We start from the raw sequence: 7467 nt of genomic DNA, 5'->3' as shown, positions 1-7467 counted from the left end.
TAAGACTTCAATATGGCGCTATCTCACGCGGCACGGCGCGGCCGTATGGCCGACTCAAATATGCTAGGAATGAGGAAGGGGAGAATTAGCGAGAACTGTGGCAGAAGGAGGAGGGGGCAGAAGCCTCGTGGAGAAGAGCGAAATGGGTTGGAGAAGCGGTGAACTGGTGGTGGAGAATGGAGGAAGGAGGAAGCTCGGTGGAGAAGGAGGAAGGGCAGAACGCTAGTGTGGAGAAGAGGAAGGGGAGGAAGAAGAAGGTGCGTGGAGACAGGAGGAGCGGAGAAGCTGCGCCTGGAGAAGGTGTTGGAGAAGGAGGAAGGCCGGCCGAAGAAGCTGGCTGGAGAAGGAGGAGGGCAGAGAAGCTGCGTGGAGAAGGAGGAGGTGCAGCGAAGAGAGGTGCGTGCAGAAGGCAGCGGTGAGAAAGCTGCGTGGGCAGAAAGGAGTGAGGCGGGAGAGAAAAGGTCGGCTGGAGGAAAGGAGAAGCTGCGTAAAGAAGCTGACTGAAAAGGAGGGAAAGGGAGAAGGAAGAGGAAGGGAGCTGGTGAAGAGGAGGGAGAAAAGGAGAAGCTGATGTGCCGCAGAAGGAGGAGGGGGAGAAACTGCTGTGGAGAAGGAGGATTGGGAGAAGCGAGAATGGTGCGCGGAAGAAAGGAGGCGACCCGGCGGAGAAGCTGGTGGGAGAAAGGAGGAGGGGAGAGGTGGCGTGGCAGGAGAAGGCAGCAACTGTGAAGAGCTGATGCAAAAGGACGGCAAAGGGATCAAGGAGGCGGGAAGGGAGCTGGTGGAGAGGAGGCCGGGAGAAGGCAGAAGTGGTGGAGAAGGAGGAGGGGAGAAGCTGGTTGGAGAAGGGGAGAGGGAGAAGGTGGCGGAGAAGGAGGTCGCGCGCGAGAAGCTTGTGAGAGAAGGAGGAGGAAGAGAAGGGAGAAGTGGGGCAGGAGGGGAGAAGCGGAGAAGGTGGTAGAGGAGGGGGAGAAAAGGAGAAGGTCGGTGGAGAGGGGGAGAAGCTGGTGGAGAAGGAGGAAGGAGCGAAAGTGGGGGAGAAGGGAGCTGGTGGAGGCACGGAGGGGGAGAAGGGAGAAGGGGGATAAAGAGGGGAGAAGCCCGGATATCAGGTGGAGAAGGAGGAGAGAAAAAGAGAAGGTGGTGGAGGAGGGCGAAGAAGCTGGCGTGGAGAAGGAGCGAATGGGGAGAAGGCCGAGAGGTGGTGGAGAAGGAGGAGGGGCAGAAGCTGGTGGAGAAGCGAGGAGGGGGAGAAGCTGGTAGAGAAGAGAGGGGGAGAAACTGCGTTGAGAAGGAGGAAGTGGGAGAAGGGAGAGGTGATGTAGGGAAAGGGAAGGGGAGAAGCTGGTGCGAGAAGGAGCGCAAGGGAGAAGGAAGAAGTGGTGGAGAAGGAAGAGGGGAGAAGCTCTGGGTGGAAAAGGAGAGCGGAGAAAGAGAAGGTGTTGCGAGAAGGGGCAGGAGGTGGGAGAATCGCTGGTGGGAAGAGGAGGAGAAGCTGGTGCGAGAAGCGAGGAGGGAGAGAGCAGAGAAGGTGGTGGAGCGAGGGGGAGAAGCTAGGTAGAGAAGGAGCGGGAGAAGCTGGCGGAGTAAGGCAGGAAAGGAGAAGGAGGGGAGAAGGCAGCTTGTGCCGCAGGAGAGAGGGGGAGAATGGGCAAGCAAGGGGATAAGGAGGGGAGAAGGAGCGGTGGAGCGACGGAGGGCGGACGACCCAGGGTATATAAGCTGGCTGGAAGAAGGAGAAGCTACTGACAGCTTTTGCCCCTCCTCCTTCTCACCGCTTTTCCCTTTCTCCCCTCCTACTCCACACTCCTTCTCCGCCCTCCTTCTTCCCACCTGCCTCCCTTCTCCACCAGCTTCTCCCCCTCCTCCTCTACCAGCTGCTACCCATCTCCTTCTCCACCACCTCTCCTCGTCTCCCCCTTCCTGCTTTTCCAAGCCCAGCTTCTCCCCACTCCTTATCCCCTTTCCCTTCTACCCCTCCCTCTTCACAGCTCCCTCTCAGGCCCCTCCTATTCATCCGACCTTCCTCCTTCTCCACCAGCTTCCTCCCTCCTTCTTCTTCACCAGCTTCTCCCCTTCTCCTCCACCACCTTCTCTCTTTCTCCCCTTCCTCCTTTCTCCACCAGCTCTCCCTTCCTCTTTCTCCATCACCTTCTCCCTTCTCCCCTTCCGTCCTTCCTCCACCAGCTTCTCCCCTTCTCCTCTCTACCAGCTTCTCCCCTTCCTCCACCACCTTCTCCTTTCTCCCCTCCTCTCCAACCATCTCCCTTCTTCCCTCATCCCGTTTCCCTCCTTCATCCACAGCTTTCTCCCCTCCTGCCTTCTCTAGCGATCTGTTCTCCCCTGCCTCGCAGGGGGCCGACGCTTGCTCGCCTTGCTAACCACGACATATCTTTTTTCTGTCGCGTCCCCATCGCCAAACCATCTTTGATGTGTCGTAGCCCTTGTGACCACTCGAAATATATTTCGGGCATGTTGCAAGATCTGGCCACGACAAATATTTTATGGGTCCACCACGACAAAATTTCGTACGATCCGTTGTGACCGGGGCTTAAGGAGGAAAGCAATAGAACAAGGCTTAACCTTAGAGCAACTTTTAAAAACGGCTCGCGCGATGGAAACTGCAGATAAACATTCTCAAGAAATGGATCGAGAGACGTCACATGCAGTGAACATCAAACCGTTTCATCGGGAAAACAAGTACAAGCCTAGTGCCAATTATCACGGCAGACGTCAAGTGAAGCCTGACAAACAGCAAAACACCACATGTGGGCTTTGCGGCGGCTTGTATCCACACAAAGAACAGTGTCCTGCTCGAGGGAAAACTTGTCATAAGTGTGGAAAATCTAATCATTTCGCAAGGATGTGTCGATGAAACCCAGCTACACAATCTGAATCACAGGGACGAATCAGTCAACGAGGGCGAGACAGACCAATCAGACACCGAGCGCGTGCAATAGAGATAGGGAACGCATCTGAGATAAAAGACAGGCGATCTGAAAATTCGGCTGTCAAGTGTGATTTTAGTGATAATAACATTGATGATGACGGGTGTACATTTCGTCTTACTGACACTACCAACATGACTGTCCGTGAAAAACCACTGTTCAGTGTCATCATAGCTGGCACACCAGTGCGAGTAATAGCTGATTCTGGGGCATTGGTGAATGTTTTGAACGAGACAGATTATCTCGCAGTAAAGAACAAGCCGAAGCTTACACACTCAAATTTGAGAGTGTACACATACATGTCAGCAGAACCACTCAATCTACTTGGGAAATTCCAAGCTGATGCATCGAATGGTTATTATACTTGCAAAGAGACATTCTTCGTGGTGAATGGACCAAGCAGTTCACTTTTGAGTTGGAAAGCATCTCAGAAGTTAAACCTGATCACATCGGTCAACAGTGTGTCTGAACCAAAATCGCATCTTGACACAGATATTATGAGTGAATTCCCCACAGTGACCGCTGGGATGGGAAAATGCAAATGTGATCCAGTCAAGGTTGTTGTCGATGAATCGGTCAAACCAGTAGCACAACCTCATCGACGAATCCCTTTTCACGTCAGAAAGAAAGTCGAACAGAAACTGGAAGAACTTCAAAGGGCTGACATAATAGAACGAGCTGAAGGTCCAACACCTTGGATATCACCTATAGTTGTCGTTCCAAAGCCAACAGGTGACGAGAAACGCATCTGTGTCGACATGCGTGCAGTCAATCAAGCAATAAGTCGTGAACGTCATGTCATACCTACCATTGATGACATTATATGCATTTATATATTAATGCCTGTTGTTGGGGGCGCTATGCTCTCATAGTGTTGCTGAGGGAAGGTATAGTGCCCGAGCGGTAGTGTAGTGGCCCTAGGGGTGGCCGACTACAGTTCGACAGACGTTGTTTCGTTAACGCGTGTCCCAGTTGTTGGGATTCAGTGTTCGCTCCTGCCGTTGTATTAGGCAGGACGGTGATGTCACGTAGCAGATAACAGGTAGCACTAGCTGAACAGAACACAGTGAGATTCGGTTAACTGTACGGTTATAGCTTTATTGGTTCCTACTAGTTCACAAATAACTCCTCTGCATTCGTATATGCAGCAGATCCTATCACCACTAGATTAATATTGAAGAAGTAACACGTCGCCGGTTTCGTCTTCCTGTCTCACGTTCGTCCTCTCCTCGATACCTAAAATAACGCTCTCCCTCTTTCTCTTCTCCTTCTGCTTTTTCTCCTTCTTCTTCTCCTTCTTCTTCTTCTTCTTCTTCTTCTTCTTCTTCCTGAGCCTGACCTGAAAAATAACGCTCTCTTCCTCTTTCTCTTCGTCCTCTTTTTCTTCTTCTTCTTCCTACCTAGACCTGAAAAGAAACGCTCTGGTTGCTCGTTTCGGTGCGCCTTATATACTTAGCCGGCCCGCAGATTTCGTTCGCTGGTGCAATCACTGTGGTGCAATCGTTTCACCCGATGACGCAACCCGTGTCTGGTACGATGGTTACATCATCTTATGCAACTCGTTTCTGAGTAAATATTCCTCTCTTCAACCACTTTTACTCTTCATTCTATTCAAATCCCCTCATATATTATGCTGACTAATAATACATAACCGCGCAGATTAATATATCCTATTTATCTCGTGTTATCGCTTTTCGCATAAACACTCCTTGTTTTCCCCGACAGGCCGCAGCAGCAGCAGTGATAGCATGATCCAAGATGGCTGCGCCCATGGACGTGCGTGTTGACATATATTTATGTGCGGTCTATATCTTATCCTCTCTTTAGTAAATATATGGCTATATTCCATCTATACTGTGAGTTCAATCTATCCATCCTGATCTAGTCTACTGCTCCTGTAAGTTACACGCCCCCGAAATCTCCACAACTCCCTCCAACTTCTATTAGTATCCGCCCTCGGATACGCCTTTGTCTCCCCCAACGTGTCCGCGAAATGAAACTTTTGTTTTATATAAATATATCTACTATATTAAATCTTACAAAGGATATAAATATGTTCTGTAATAAAAATCCCTAAATGATGAGTCGATGACGTCCTGTCCACCTAAACAAAACCAAACAAATAAAATGATGGCCTCTTCCCTACAAATCCATCCTCTGTGGTGGTTTACGGGCTCTTGTCCCCCGCCTCAGCTTCTCCGCGGCCTTCTCCTTTTCCTTTCTCGACTCGCTCCTACTTCCGACTGTTTTATAACCTTCCCCTTCTCAACCCTTTTCCAGGTTGCCTCCGAGCACAGACAGTGCATGCAGTACTGGCACCATCTTTCGATATCCTTTGTGTACTTTGGCCAGTAGAACCGTTGCTGAATGCTGGATCTACTCCGCTTCTCTCCTTGATGTCCTGCCGTACGATGGTAATGTAATTGCTGAAATATTTCTCTTTGTAATTCCTTAGGTAACACCAACTGAAGTATGGGATGAGTCGGCGTGACCGGCGTCTCCCATCGTCTATACAATTTACCTTCCTGCACCTCTAACTGATTCCACTGCCCCCAGTACGCTTTCGCCTCCGATCCCATTCCTGCAATTTCTTCAAACTCAGGTCTGTCCAACGCCGCTTCTTTTCGTTCCTTGAAGAAAACAATCACAGGGTCCTTATCCTGTAATCTCCTAATATTTTCCGGGTTCCATACATCATATGGTCTTCCCCCTAATCCTCGGGATTCTCTCTGCGATCCTCTCGCTCTCCCTCGGTCACTACTAACACCTGCCCACGCTGCTCCTTGTCCTCACATGTAGAACCGTCTCTCCTCCCATTACGACTGGGTGGTTCATATCTCCATGTAGAATCCTCTGCTCCCTTACTACAGCTGGGTGGTTCATCGCTACTACTCTCCTCGTCTTCTTCCTCCTAAACGTGCCTTTCCTTTTACTCTGATTGCATCTCCATCGCTGGTCGGGCATCCGCTCCCATCATTCCATGCCTGCTATCTGGGCAGTTCTCGTTCGGGCATGTCCCTACTGTCTTACGTGATAACGCATCCGCATTCTGGTGATGCTGTCCCTGCTGTGTCTCACTCTCCTCCACTGGTTCGAGTTCCCCACCTGCTGATCTTCCAACAATAGGGTAGGCTTCTCTCCTGTGTGGGAGATAATCAAGGGAACCTTCATCACCTCCCTTGGGAACACCGTCTGTTCCATCCGAATCCCCTGTGCCTCCAGCTTCTGAAATTCTGGGATAGGCACTAGCCTTACATGCTTTCCGTTGGATACTTTATCGTTAGCATAAGTCCATCCGGGGATTCTGTATCTTTTCCCTGACCTCAGCATCGTCGTTTCATCCACGTATACTGGTCTACCATTCTCTCCTCCTGTCCAAAATCCTTGAATTTCTCTCCCATCGAGTGATAGCATTTCTGTAGTAATGTTCAGGATAGCATTGTTTGGGACGAGAAAGTCGAGTCCCAAAATCCCATCTAAATCCTCTAATTGTGCAATAACCATTGTTTTCCTACTGTAGGTATGCTCGGCGATTTCTAGACGGACAACAGTCTTTCCAGGACTATTCATTGCTTCGCCGTTCGCCATCTTCAGATCCCTCTTTCTTGTTATCAGCTGTAGCCCTGCACTTGCTTTGATGTCGTTGAACCTATCTTCATTTATCAGCGTTGTACTTGATCCGCTGTCTATTAAAAATTTCATGTCACATCCCTCTACTTTCACAGGTATTATCCATGTGGGATGACACTGCAACGGTGCTACTGAGATAGTAGGTATCCGTGTGGCTTCAGCCTTGCCTGAACTATTTTCTCTATTTATCGGTATTTTAATCCCTACGTGTTTTCCTGTATCATCGCCTTCTTCTATCTTGCCCTTCTGAGAGAGTATGAAACCAGTAGATCGTGGTGCAGCTCCCTCAGTCGGCTTACTATGGGCCAGGCTACCGACTCTTTTCCTAGCCCGTCCTAGTTTAACGGTCGCTGACTCCTCTCGACAACTCTTGTCCGTTGTGCGCGATTATCTGAAACATTTCCGCATTGCAATCGTCGCGGGCAATCTCTCTGCATGTGTCCCGTCCTCCTGCAAAAATAACATTCCATCTCAGCTATTCTTGCCCTATTCGGTGGAGGCTTTGCCATTCTGCTGAATGGTGCATTCGGCATACTCTCTCCTGAACTTTGACCTTCAATGTCCTTCAGGATCTTAACCATTTCCTGTCTCAGGCTTCTCATCCCTTCTTGCATCTCTTCCCGTAGGCTCGACACTGGATCCACTGGTTGCACCACAGCTCGTACGTAAGTGCCTCTACCTGGTGGCGGTTTTCTACGATGTACCGTTTTCCTTGTAACGGCCTCATACTGGGCTACCCGAGCTATAGCCTCATTAAAAACTCACTGAAGTATGCACCAGAAATGAATGTACAATTTCAAGCTGAAAATGCAAAAGCTCCTTGTGTGGGAGGGGGTGCCCCCATCCCACACTCCCCCCCCCCCACTCGGTCGCTCCTCTCCCTTGCATA

This window comes from Priapulus caudatus, unplaced genomic scaffold (assembly GCF_000485595.1).
Source record: "Priapulus caudatus unplaced genomic scaffold, Priapulus_caudatus-5.0.1 Scaffold590, whole genome shotgun sequence".
Classification (NCBI taxonomy): domain Eukaryota; kingdom Metazoa; phylum Priapulida; class Priapulimorpha; order Priapulimorphida; family Priapulidae; genus Priapulus; species Priapulus caudatus.
The sequence above is the reverse complement of the archived record's forward strand: the minus strand, read 5'-3'. Positions refer to the sequence as shown.